At 38.1% G+C, this 14,415-nt stretch overlaps 1 protein-coding gene across 2 annotated transcripts in view; it reads left to right on the forward strand.

Moving 5' to 3' along the window:
• The first annotated feature begins 994 nt into the window (after positions 1 to 994).
• Positions 995 to 14,415, forward strand: part of LOC133649870 (lathosterol oxidase-like) — a 36,724-nt gene continuing 23,303 nt past the window's right edge. The window contains exons 1-2 of one of the 2 annotated variants that reach the window (XM_062046549.1): positions 995 to 1,147; positions 6,519 to 6,620. The gene's annotated coding sequence lies outside the window, so the exon portion shown is untranslated. The remainder of the gene's footprint in view (positions 1,148 to 6,518; positions 6,621 to 14,415) is intronic. The other variant, XM_062046551.1, reaches the window with a different exon arrangement.

Below are 14,415 nucleotides of genomic sequence, written 5' to 3' on the forward strand. Positions count from 1 at the left end.
GAGTTGAAATGGTTGGTGTTGGAATTTTTCAAATTGGTCGAGAGGTTGAAGTAGTACCATGTTGAATTGAGAAATGGTATAACGGAATTCCTGGAAATTCGGGTAAACCGGGAATTTTTCCAGTTATAAAAAAACAACTTAATTTTTTGTCCTAATTAAGAGGAATGTTTTGACGGTGCAAAGGTTGAAATGCGTTGAAAAATGCGGAAGGAGTAGTCGCCAGAAAAAAGGGTGGAAATAGGGCTTTGGAAAACCCGGAATCCTGGGAAATCTGGGAATTTTTTGGAATTTGTCAAGAAAAAGCCCACAATTCCCAAATAGGCTGAATATTTTGAAGTTGGAACATTTTGAATCGGATGACAAATGTGGGAGTTGTGGAACTTTGAAGAATGTCCCATTGATTTCAATGAGAATTTCCCAAAATTTGGGGCTTTTTGAGAAAAGTGGGATTTTTTTTGAAAATGATAAAAAAAAAAAAAAAACTTGAATGGTCTGAATGAGTTGAAATGGCTGGTGTTGGAATTTTTCAAATTGGTTGAGAAAGGTTGAAGTAATACCATGTTGAACTGAGAAATGGTAGTTTAAATTTCCAGGATGGTGGAATGTGTTGAAGGTGGAATGGTTTGAATCGGTTGAAAAATTTGGAAATGGTGGAAGTTTGAAAAATGGCCAATTCATTTTGAATGGGAAACATTTCCTTTAAAACCTGGAATCCTGGGAAATCTGGGAATTTTTGGAATTTGTCAAGGGAAAGCCCGCGATTCCCAAATAGGCTTAACAGTTTGAAGTTGGAACGGTTTGAATCGGCTGAAAAATTTGGAAGGTAGAGCGCGGCAAAATCTGGAGAAGAAGAAGAAGTTGAATAAATAGATTAATTTTGGTGTAGAAAACTATACCTGTGCATTCACACTATTAGATTCCCGATTGAACGCAAAAAATTCCAAGCGTACCTGAATGCGTCACAGCAACCCACGTGACATGGCTCCCTTCTCCTATTGGTGGGTGCCAGAATGTAAACAGGAAACCGGTGAGTCAAAACACGGTGTTCCAGAGCAAAATTGTCCTTTTCGATAACTATTCGGACAGGCTAAAAGGATAAAATACACCAACGGAAAATGAGCAAATGGGACGTGCTTACTGATTTTCGGTGAGTTTACTACCTCTAGTTAGTAAAAAAAAAAAAAAGCCAAAACGTGTCAACTGTTTGTGTGCTGGTAATCGATTTACTTAACTGCATATATTACCTGACATTTGCTTAATATGAATAGATTTGCTGTTTTTATTTGCTTCATTTTGTAAACCGAAATTGCAGTGTCGTTGGGAATGCTCTACTGTACACATACTTCACTGGATAATTGTAATCATTATTAACTTACAGCCTGCACAACTAGTCTAGCTAGCATGTTACCCAAAATACTCATCAAGATTAGCTCCCGCCAAATGTTTTAATTCCAGTGTGGCCCCTGAGTCAAAATAATTCAATTTGACCAAGAGCATTTAGACCAGAGCTAGGCAAATTAAGGCCCGGGGGCCGCATGCGGCCCGTTAAGCTTTTCAATCTGGCCCGCCGGACTTTCCCAAATAATTTTTTTAGATCTTTAAAATGGAAACTGTAGCTGCCATTATGATGTGCAGTGATGTTTTCAAATGACCATAAGCCTTCAACTGTACAAAGTATTTCAATGGTTGGAATCTGTGCTTTTGCATGATATACTAGTTACTATGGTAATCTAACTAGTTACTATGGTAATCTCATTAGTTACAATGGTCATCTAAATCACAGCAGCTCAGACGAGGCACCAAGCAGTGTGGGTGGGGAGCGTTTCCACAGAGTGTTTCAATCAATCAATCAATCATCAATCAATGTTTATTTATATAGCCCTTAGTCACAAGTGTCTCAAAGGGCTGCACAAGCCACAACGACATCCGCGGTTCAGCGCCCACATAAGGGCAAGGAAAAACTCACAACGCAGTGGGACGTCGATGAGAATGACTATGAGAAACCTTGGCGAGGACCGCAGATGTGGGTAACACCCCCCTCTAGGGGACACCGGATGCAATGGACGTCGAGTGGGTCTGACATAATATTGTGAAAGTCCAGTCCATAGTGGATCTAACATAATAGTGAGAGTCCAGTCCATAGTGAGGCCAGCAGGAGACCATCCCGAGCTGAGACGGTCCCGACTCTGGACAGCCAGCACTTCATCCATGGCCACCGGACCTGTGCCCCCCCCCCCCCTCCACAAGGGGGAGGGGGACAAAGGAGAAAAGAAAAGAAACGGCAGATCAACTGGTCTAAAAAGGGGGTCTATTTAAAGGCTAGAGTATACAAATTAGTTTTAAGATGGAACTTAAATGCTTCTACTGAGGTAGCATCTCTAACTGTTTCCAGAGCGAGCCTGAAAATGTGGGTGTCAGGGAGAGACTCGGAAGGAGATTTTTACAATAAAGTTCTAAAGTTTAGTGATATATCAAATATATCAGATTGTAGGTGGGGTTTTTTTTTACCCTTCGCGTTCATATTTTGCTGTTTGTTGCATTTTTGTTGCATTTCGCTTGATTGTAAAATATGTCGATCGAGAGGGGGTGTGGCGTTCATATGTTGTCAATATTCAGTGTTTTATCGTTCATAGTTAATATTTTAAATCCCACATTCTTTATTTTCATGTACATTCTGGGTGTCTCATTCTGTAAAAAAAATTGAAATTCCATTCCGTTTTTTAAGGCGGTCTGTCATTACGGTTTTAGCATTCGATCAGAAATTATTGTGAGGTTTTGTATCAGTGTTCCTAAAAATCAGATATACCGGCCCCCAGACACGTTTTTTTCTCTAAATTTGGCCCCCGAGTCAAAATAATTGCCCAGGCCTGATTTAGACACATGAATCTTACGACGAACTCCAACTCGGAAGCATATGTGTTTGAAATTATTCAAGCCTTTATCGTGTCCGAAAACAGAACTTTTAAAATCCAAATTGATGATTCCGCTTCAGCCTATGCTCCCTTGTCCTGTGGTGTCCCTCAGGGTTCAATCCTAGGACTAATCCTGTTTTCAGTGTACATCCTGCCCATTCAACACATTTTAAAAAAAACATAATATATCTTATCATCTTTATGCGGATGATACGCAAATCTATGTCCCTTTAAAAAAGAATAGTGACAGATGTTTAGAATCACTTTTAAATTGTCTTGAGGACATAAAAACATGGTTGGCGGTAAACTTTCTAAACTTAAATGAGGACAAGAAGGAAATTATTTTTATTTGACTCAAAAGTAAAACAGAATGCTCCCCCCAGTGACCTGGACCCCTGATGCCTTATTTAAAACCCACAGTCACAAATCTTGGTTTTAAGTTCGACATGGATTTTAAATTGGAACATCAGATTAACTCTGTTATACGATCTAGTTTTAGCCAAAATTAAATCAGTTTTATCTTTTTGACGACTTTCAGCGGGTAATCCATGCTTTTATTTCATCACGTTTGGACTACTGCAACTCCCTCTACGTTGGAATGAACCAAGCCTTTATCGCTAGATTGCAGTTAGTCCAAAATGCTGCTGCTCGCCTTTTAACTGGCACTAAAAAACATGAACAAATGAACATGAATGAATGATTTTTTTTTTTTTTATTAAAATGGGGGTAATGTGTTCAGAATCAGAATAAAAACCATTCTGATTCTGAACACATTACCCCCATTTTAGCATCCCTTCACTGGCTCCCAGTTCATTTTAGAATTCATTTTAAGATGTTGTTTGTTTTTCAAATCTCTTAACGGATTAGCGCCACAATATACTGTATGTCAGACCTTTTAAAAATATACACCCCCACAAGGACTCTGAGATCAGCTGATCAGTTTGTTCTTGTCGTCCCAAAAAGCCGTTTAAAATCCAGAGGTGATCGTGCATTTTCTGCTGTGGCTCCAAAACTTTGGAACAATATCCCTCTTGCTATTCGGACGGCTCCCTCTTTAATGAGTTTTAAATTAGGTCTTAAAACATATTTTTACTCTTTGGCTTTTAAACCAGCATGAGCGTTGTGTGATTTTAGTCTATTTTATTTTCTCTGATGTATTGTATGTATTTATTATTTTATAGTTACATGTTTTATATTATTGACTCTCTAGTATGTATGTCTCAACTTTTGTGAAACTTCTATTGTTTTTTTAAATGTGCTATATAAATAAAGTGGATTGGATTGGAAAATGAAAGAGTTAGCCATTTCTATGGTATTAATAGTAAAGGACAGTTGTAGATCCAATATGGATGTGCGAAAACCTATTTGTGTCGAAGCTACATACAATATTAACTGGTCTTTGTTGCACATAATACATATTAATAAAGTGGATGTACTCATGAAATCAGTGTACTCTTTGTTGCCAAATAAGGATTCAACATAATATTTTGATATTGACCATCTCATCTGTGCATCTCCTAAGGTTATTCTGGTAATGTATACACAGTTGAGATGTGTCAATATCACAATAATACTTTGAATCTCTTTTTGGCAAAAAATATTATATTGACTTAATGAATGCATCCAACCACTTTATTAATATTTATTATGTGCATGAACAAATAACAGTTAATATTGTATGTAGCTTTTAAACAAGAAAGCGGTTTTAGCACATCAACATTGGATCAACAATAGTCCTTTTACAATTAATACCATAGAAATGGTGACCTCTATTATTTTTCGGACACGATAAAGGCCTAAATAATTTCAAACACATATCCTTATGATCACCACAAATTAGTGTTGTCCCGATTCCAATATTTTTGTACCGATACCGGTACCAAAAATATTTTGATACTTTTCTAAATAAAGGGGACCACAAAAAAATGCATTGTTGGCTTTATTTTAACAAAAAATCTTCGGGTACATTAAACATGTTTCTTATTGCAAGTTTGTCCCTAAATAAAATAGTGAACATACAAAACAACTTGTCTTTTATTAGTAAGTAAGCAAACAAAGGCTCCTAATTTAGCTGCTGACATATGCAGTAACATATTGTGTCATTTTCCATTCTATTATTCTGTTAACATTATTAAAGGCCTACTGAAATGAAATTTTCTTATTTAAACGGGGATAGCAGGTCCATTCTATGTGTCATACTTGATCATTTCGCGATATTGCCATATTTTTGCTGAAAGGATTTAGTAGAGAACATCGACGATAAAGTTCGCAACTTTTGGTCGCTGATAAAAAAGCCTTGCCTGTACCGGAAGTAGCGTTACGTCACAAGTTGTGGAGCTCCTCACATCTGCACATTGTTTACAATCATGGCCACAAGCAGCGAGAGCGATTCGGACCGAGAAAGCGACGATTACCCCATTAATTTGAGCGAGGATGAAAGATTTGTGGATGAGGAAAGTGAGAGTGAAGGATTAGAGGGCAGTGGAAGCGATTCAGATAGGGAAGATGCTGTGAGAGGCGGGTGGGACCTGATATTCAGCTGGGAATGACTAAAACAGTAAATAAACACAAGACATATATATACTCTATTAGCCACAACACAACCAGGCTTACATTTAATATGCCACAAATTAATCCGCATAACAAACACCTCCCCCCTCCCGTCCATATAACCCACCAATACAAATCAAACACCCGCACAACACACTCAATCCCACAGCCCAAAGTACTATTCACCTCCGCAAAGTTCATACAGCACATATATTTCCCCAAAGTTACGTACGTGACATGCACATAGCGGCACGCACGTACGGGCAAGCGATCAAATGTTTGGAAGCCAAAGCTGCGTACTCACGGTAGCGCGTCTGCTATCCAACTCCTGGTTGTATTGCTGCAGCCAGCCGCTAATACACCGATCCCACCTACAGCTTTCTTCTTTGTTGTCTTCATTGTTCATTAAACAAATTGCAAAAGATCCACCAACACAGATGTCCAGAAGACTGTGGAATTTTGCGATGAAAACAGACGACTTAATAGCTGGCCACGATGGTGTCCCAATATGTCCGCACAATCCGTGACGTCACGCGCAAACGTCATCATACCGAGACGTTTTCAGCAGGATATTTCGCGGGAAATTTAAAATTGCACTTTACTAATCTAACCCGGCCGTATTGGCATGTGTTGCAATGTTAAGATTTCATCATTGATGTATAAACTATTAGACTGCGTGGTCGGTAGTAGTGGCTTTCAGTAGGCCTTTAAATCCAAAGGAAAAGACAGTTGGGGCCCTGATACCGCTCTAGACGGTTGCTATTGTTCTGGCCAAGCTTGCCAGTTGTGTGCAATACAGAGTTATTGTTAATCAGTTTGGAGTGCACAAATCCAGCGGGAAGAGGTTTGTGTACACCTGCTTCATTCTCTTTCGTCTCATTAATTTTTCGTTCTGGAGTCCGAATTTCCTTACCAACCTTCTTAAATCAATGTTTTTTATTCTCCCTTCGAGGCTCTTCAAAATGTTACGTTATTTTAATTTGTGAAGAAAATAAACAGTCTCCTATTTATTACAGATGTTGCCTATGTATAGATTGATTTTGTATCCGCTTCCAGGTTACATCCCACGCGTTGAGACCGGTGGATGCGAGATACAAAGGGTCCCCTCCGGCGGAACACACCCACTCCAAAGATCTGGTTTTCAATCGCATAATCCAGGTGTGTTAGTCTGACTTTTCAAAAAACACAACACGATCGGATTAAGGCAGGCGACCTACTTTTCAAATGACCAAGTCGAGGTGATCTACCTCATTTTCATATATATATATATATATATATATATATATATATATATATATATATATATATATATATATATATATATATATATATATATATATATATATATACACTACCGTTCAAAAGTTTGGGGTCACATTGAAATGTCCTTATTTTTGAAGGAAAAGCACTGTACTTTTCAATGAAGATAACTTTAAACTAGTCTTAACTTTAAAGAAATACACTCTATACATTGATAATGTGGTAAATGACTATTCTAGCTGCAAATGTCTGGTTTTTGGTGCAATATCTACATAGGTGTATAGAGGCCCATTTCCAGCAACTATCACTCCAGTGTTCTAATGGTACAATGTGTTTGCTCATTGGCTCAGAAGGCTAATTGATGATTAGAAAACCCTTGTGCAATCATGTTCACACATCTGAAAACAGTTTAGCTTGTTACAGAAGCTACAAAACTGACCTTCCTTTGAGCAGATTGAGTTTCTGGAGCATCACATTTGTGGGGTCAATTAAACGCTCAAAATGGCCAGAAAAAGAGAACTTTCATCTGAAACTCGACAGTCTATTCTTGTATGTTAAAGAGGTTCATTTAGCCTACTAATGTGTATTTATAAATAGTTGATTTATATAGGCTAGTAAGGTAAAGTTTTGTACCTGACAAGTTTCGGCTAAGGAAGGCTGCAGAAGTAAGATAGCTGAAACTTGTCAGGTACAAAATTTTACCTTACTAGCCTATATAAATCAACTATTTATAAATAGTCTATTCTTGTTCTTAGAAATGAAGGTTATTCCACAAAATTGTTTGGGTGACCCCAAACTTTTGAACAGTAGTGTATATGTATATATATATATATATAATACATATATATATATATATAATATATATATGTGTGTGTGTGTGTGTGTGTGTGTGTGTGTGTGTGTGTGTGTGTGTGTGTGTGTGTGTGTGTGTGTGTGTGTGTGTGTGTGTGTGTGTGTGTGTGTGTGTGTGTATATATATATATGTGTATATATATATATATATATATATATATATATATATATATATATATATATATATTTCTACAACTCTTATTTTTTTGTGATAGAGTGATTGGAGCGCATACTTGTTGGTCACAAAAAACATTCACAAAGTTTGGTTCTTTTATGAATTTATTATGGGTCTACTGAAAATGTGACCAAATCTGCTGGGTCAAAAGTATACATACAGCAATGTTGATATTTGGTTACGTGTCCCTTGGCAAGTTTCACTGCAATAAGGCGCTTTTGGTAGCCATCCACAAGCTTCTGGCAAGCCTCTGGTTAAGTTTTTGACCACTCCTCTTGACAAAATCGGTGCAGTTCAGCTAAATTTGATGGTTTTTTGACATGGACTTGTTTCTTCAGCATTGTCCACACGTTTAAGTCAGGACTTTGGGAAGGCCATTCTAAAACCTTAATTCCAGCCTGATTTAGCCATTCCTTTACCACTTTTAACATGTGTTTGGGGTCATTGTCCTGTTGGAACACCCAACTGCGCCCAAGACCCAGCCTCCGGGCTGATGATTTTAGGTTGTCCTGAAGAATTTGGAGGTAATCTTCCTTTTTCATTGTCCCATTTACGCTCTGTAAAGCACCAGTTCCATTGGCAGCAAAACAGGCCCAGAGCATAACACTACCACCACCATGCTTGACGGTAGGAATGGTGTTCCTGGGATTAACGGCCTCAAAACATATTCCTAGGTATTGTGGCTAAACAGCTCAATTTTTGTTTCATCTGACCACAGAACTTTCCTCCAGAAGGTCTTATCTTTGTCCATGTGACTAACTAATATTTATATATGAAACACACGATTTTTGTTAACATGTTAAAAGTGTTTAATAAAAATACAAGCATGTTTAACACATGTATCATGTCGTAATTGTATGCATGTTCGAAATAAACTCAAACCATAACATATAGATTCCTTTCGTTCATGAAGACAATAATATAAGTTGGTGATTACCTGACTCTGATGACTTGCATTAAATGTAATCAGACAGGACTCACAGCATAGCTGATAACTTCCACATTTTCGAATTTACATTGTGGAGATAAAAAAAAGTCCTCCTTTCTGTCGAATACCACATGAAAGTGGGTGGTTTTTGGCATCTTATTTGTCTAGCTTTCATATTCGTTTAAACGCTTTACAAGAAATACGTTGACGGAAAATTCCGTTGCTTGCTTGCTTGTGTGCGCTCTGGCGTCCTGAGACTCTTTATTTTGTTATCGCAGGCAGGATAGAGCAGCACTTTTATTGTGACGACAGGAACTGTGTCTTTAGGGTTTTGACAGCAGGTACGCCGCGAGAGTCTGTTGAAATTAAAAAAGTGTTTATCGCCTTCCTGTCAGTCGTTTTTTGTCCTCAATACTGAGCTCGCTGCAACCAGTGTCATCTCACAAGAATGTCAATCAAGTGACAAAAGTCACGTCGTAGTGAGTATTGATCATCGCAAATTTTTAGGACTATTTTTTTAATGCCAGGCTGGCGATCGACTGACACACCCTCCGCGATCGACCGGTAGCTCGCGATCGACGTTATGGGCACCCCTGGATTAAGGTGTTTCCCTGGGTTGTAGAACGCTTATTTAGAGCCGAACTATTTTGAGATATCGGACTAATTTAGCGCATGGACACGTACTAAATGTCGCTATAGCTGGTAGGGGTGTGGGAAAAAACCGATTCGAATTCGAATAGCGATTCTCACGTTGTGCGATTCAGAATCGATTCTCATTTTTAAAAAATCGATTTTTTTTATTTTTATTTGTTTTCATTTTTTTTACATTTTTTTAAATTGTTTTAATTTTTTTTCATTTTTTTATTTTTTATTAATCAATCCAACAAAACAATACACAGCAATACCATAACAATGCAATCCAATTCCAAAACCAAACCCGAGACCCAGCAACACTCAGAACTGCAATAAACAGAGCAATTGAGAGGAGACACAGACACGACACAGAACAAACCAAAAGTAGTGAAAAAAAATGAATATTATCAACAGTATCAATATTAGTTACAATTTCAACATAGCAGTGATTAAAAATCCCTCATTGACATTATCATTAGACATTTATAAAAAATAAAAATAAATGAACAATAGTGTCGCAGTGGCTTACACTTGCATCGCATCTCATAAGCTTGACAACACACTGTGTCCAATATTTTCACCAAGATAAAATATGTAATATTTTTGGTTCATTTAATAGTTAAAACACATTTGCATTATTGCAATCAGTTGATAAAACATTGTCCTTTACAATTATAAAAGCTTTTTACTAAAATCTACTACTCTGCTTGCATGTCAGCAGACTGGGGTAGATCCTGCTGAAATCCTATGTATTGAATGAATAGAGAATCCTTTTGAATCGGGAAAATATCATTTTTGAATCGAGAATCGCGTTTGAATCGAATCGTGACCCCAAGAATCGATATTGAATCGAATCGTGGGACACCCAAAGATTCACAGCCCTAATAGCTGGGTTAATATGCAGGTCACGGCATGTAAATGGTAATTGTTGGCAATCTTTAGATGTTTTTGCAGCGCTTTACGTACATATTTGATGGCTTGTAATTTGTTGTACTAGATTGGCAACACTAAAATGGTCCCTAGTGTGTGCATGTGAATGTGAAGGTTGTCTGTGTTGGGACAAACGGTAGGAAACGGATGGATTTACAACACACACAAAAGGGAGAGACGTGTGTTCTTGTCTCGCAGGATTGTAAATGATGGGCAAACTTCCAAAAAAAAAAGTGGTTTAGGTTAAGGTTCACTTGGACGTGTTTGGTTGGAATAAACCTATACTGAGTTTGCATCGTGACCTCTGATCTAGAAGTGGACAAAAGTTCCCAAAGCCAGCATTCACAAGTCTTCTGAGAAGAATGACGCTGCAAATGGGACACCACCTCCGTATTTTCAATAATGTCCTCATCGTTGTGTCCATTGTTGCCAGTCGCTGCATCGTCATCCTGTTTTCTTTGCTAAAATTGGAACCTCATTCGAGACCTGCCTGACGGGTGTTGTTTGTAATGGCCTTAAGTTTGTTTTGTGTTGTTTTACAGCGAGCCTGAGCTGCAGTGATAAGAGCAACATGGCAGCAACGGGCAGTCGGTGAAAAGACGCTATGTGCAATAAGGCAGAGAGCAGCTCTCAGCCCAACTGTCCCCTGGCTTGATTCCATTGTTAGTCATGTTGTGTTTAAGTTGGGAGTTTTGCCCGTTGACCTTTTGCTAGTTTTACTTAGCCTCTTTAAGTAGTGTTTTCATAGTTTAAAAACAATGAGGCGCCGACAAATTAAGTAGGAAAAATAATGTTATTTAATCATAGCTCAATCCAATATAAAGAAAAATCAGCAACAGTTAGATTTTATGCGTTCATTTAGCAACGGAGTCAATGCTTTGTATTAAATATAAAGACTGGAGAGAAAAAAGGGACTAAGGAGGTTACTTAAAAAAACAACGCTAAAGATGAGGCAAGATTCTTTGTAAGCATTCGTTTCAAAAACGTACCGTATTTTTCGGACTATAAGACACGATTAAAATTCTTTCCTTTTCTCAAAAATGGACCTTATAACCCGGTGCGCCTAATGTACGGCATAATTCTGGTTGTGCTTACTGACCTCGAAGTAATTGTATTTGGTACATGGTGTGATGATAAGTGTGACCAGTAGATGGCAGTCATACATAAGAGATACGTGTAGACTGCAATATGATGGCAGTAAACAACACCAAAACTTTAAATGTTCCATTGAAAATATAGAACATTACAAACGGTGTTAAAAAAAAATCTTTTAGTACGACTTTGGTAAGCTATGAAGCCGCCCGCCTGATGGATTGTCGGCGCATTAAACATACGAGTATTATTATTGTGTGTGTATAAGGACTGCAAAATGTCACCTATAAGCAGACATATTACCTGGCGTTTTGTTTCGCAATATTATGCAAAATCAACTTTTCTTACCTTCTGGTACCTGATGATGTGTATTTGGGATCTGCATAAGTACTGAAAATGTGCGCGCGTCCGCAATTGTAGTCCATGCCGACACCGTAGTCATAAGCTTCTTCTTTTTCCTCTATCTTCTTATGTGGCACTCATCTTCCGCTGTTGCCATGTCTAATATAAAGTAGCGTAAAGTTCTTACTTATATCTGTCAGTAGACTAGCTATCAAAGCGGTAAAAACTGTAGCGGGTTTACATAATTCACCCAAGGAACTTTAGTTATTAGAAGGTTCCGGTCGGATGGTTTTTCACGGGACACATTTCCGGCGTTGATGTTGCATTATTGAGCCACAGATGAGAAGATGCTGCTCTATTATTGATTTAAGTCTGAATGTCATTAAAACAGTTAGCTCCACCTTTTGACACGTCTTCCACTCCCGTCCTTGCACGCTACACCGCTACAACAAAGATGCCGGGGAGAAGACGCTGTCGAAGGTGAGCCACGTAACGGTGCATCCTGAAGAGACGCTCAGAAAGCAGCTTGAAGATGATCTGTAAAACATCATCCATGCAACATTTTGACCAAATAACCACCATCACATGTTATGTAGACCACAAGATAGTGGTTTAAATTTAGAAGAAAAAAAAAAGCCCCCTTTAATGCTTCTTATAATCCCGTGTGCCTTTTGTATGAAAAAAGACCTGAATAGACCCGCTCATCGGCAGTGCTCCTTTTAATCTGGCGTGCCCTATGGTCCGAAAAATACGGTATGCGTTAATATCACATGCCAATCACTCTCTATTGTAGTGGCAAAACAGCCCCATCTAGTGGGGCACTGCCCCATATGCAGTCAACATTGTCGGTACTGTACATGGGTTCAATAAATAGGTTGTCAATCATCCATAATTGCTGATCTGTATTAAATATAATTTTGGGATGTAGATGAAAGTAAAACGTTTTATTTTCATTTAGATTTAAAAAAAATAAATAAAAATTTTTTTAGTGTCGTCAAATGATTTTTTTTTTAAATCAGATTAATCACATTATGGAACTTGGATTAATCATGATTAATAGCAGGTGATTACTTGCTTTCATAATTAAAATTTGCTTAAGAAAAGAGCGCCACATTTGTACACAAATGCAAATGTACCAGAATGTGTAAAGGATATCACCACATGGGCTCAGGAACACTTCAGAAAACCACTGTCAGTAACTACAGTTCGTCGCCACATCTGTAAGTGCAAGTTAAAACTCTACTATGCAAAGCGAAAGCCATTTATCAACAACACCCAGAAACGCCGCTGGCTTCGCTGGGCCCGAGCTCATCTAAGATGGTCTGATGTAAAGTGTAAAACTGTTCTGTGGTCTGACGAGTCCACATTTCAAATTGTTTTTGGAAACTGTGGACGTCGTGTCCTCCGGAACAAATAGGAAAATAACCAGATTGTTCTAGGCGCAAAGTTGAAAAGCCAGCATCTGTGATGGTATGAGGGTGTATTAGTGCCCAAGGCATGGGTAACTTACACATCTGTGAAGGCAACAATGCTGAAAGGTACATACAGGTTTTGGAGTTATCAACGTTATCATGGGCGCCCCTGCTTATTTCAGCAAGACAATGCCAAGCCACGCGTTACAACAGCTTGGCTTCATAGTAAAAGAGTGTGGGTAATAGTTATTAATCATGATTAATAACAGGTGATTACTTGCTTTCATAATTAAAATTTGCTTAAGAAAAGAGCACCATATTTGTACACAAATGCAAATGTATTCAGAATGTCATCCAGGAATGTTTTTATACATTTCATTTGATGTTATTTATATACACAAAACTATGTGAAGGTTTTATTTAAAACGCTTTCAGGTTTTATGAGTGACATTTGCCACATATAAGTTGGACGTATGCATTGATCTGATCGCTGTCCGTATAACGGTTAAAGGAGAATTGCACTTTTTCGGGAATTTTGCCTATCATTCACAATCAGGAAAGACAAGAACACACATCTTTTTTTTAGGATTTTAAAGATGATTTAAAAAAACCTTGGAAGATGTGAGTCATCGTTGTAGCCTTCAAAGCCCTATAAAGCAACTTTAAAACACTCCATCAATGTTTTATATAGACACTGCCAGTCTATATATAATGTAGTAACAGACATGTTCATAACAATATATAATATGTTCAATATTTACCATATTTCGGTCATTTTAAGCATTGCCGGAACTAATTTCCTCAGCGCATTTATTTCCGTTTCCATAGTAGCAGACTTCCGACTTCCGGCAACAAATGTGTGTTCCGACTCCCGGAAAAAAACGTGACTGTTTTTTAACAGACTTCGTAACAGACAATAAAGACGACTATTTTTGGATAAATGGGGATTTACAACTTTCAATTTTTGAAGCTGAATATACGGAGGATGAACTGCTGCGTATAGAAACCAAATAAGAGGCTGAAACACTGGAGCTGACGGAAGCCGAGTGTGAGGTCAGCTTGACTTTTGACGCTGTAAATGTGGAACCTGCAGCCAAGCTATGCCGACAGGAATTGAGCGCTCACCCCAAATCAACTGGAAATGGCTAGCTGTGTACAAACAAAACATGAAATGTGGGCTAATACTTTACAGATACTGTATCATGATTGTTCCTGTTTTTCACTAGGTACAAATTGGTGTCCTATCACATTGTGTTGTGCATTTCAAACTCAAAAGGGATTCATGTGCTGACGTAGAAGCTAGCTTTTCTTAAGCCGTAGCGAGCTCAC

This window comes from Entelurus aequoreus, linkage group LG05 (assembly GCF_033978785.1).
Source record: "Entelurus aequoreus isolate RoL-2023_Sb linkage group LG05, RoL_Eaeq_v1.1, whole genome shotgun sequence".
Taxonomy (NCBI): Eukaryota; Metazoa; Chordata; class Actinopteri; order Syngnathiformes; family Syngnathidae; genus Entelurus; species Entelurus aequoreus.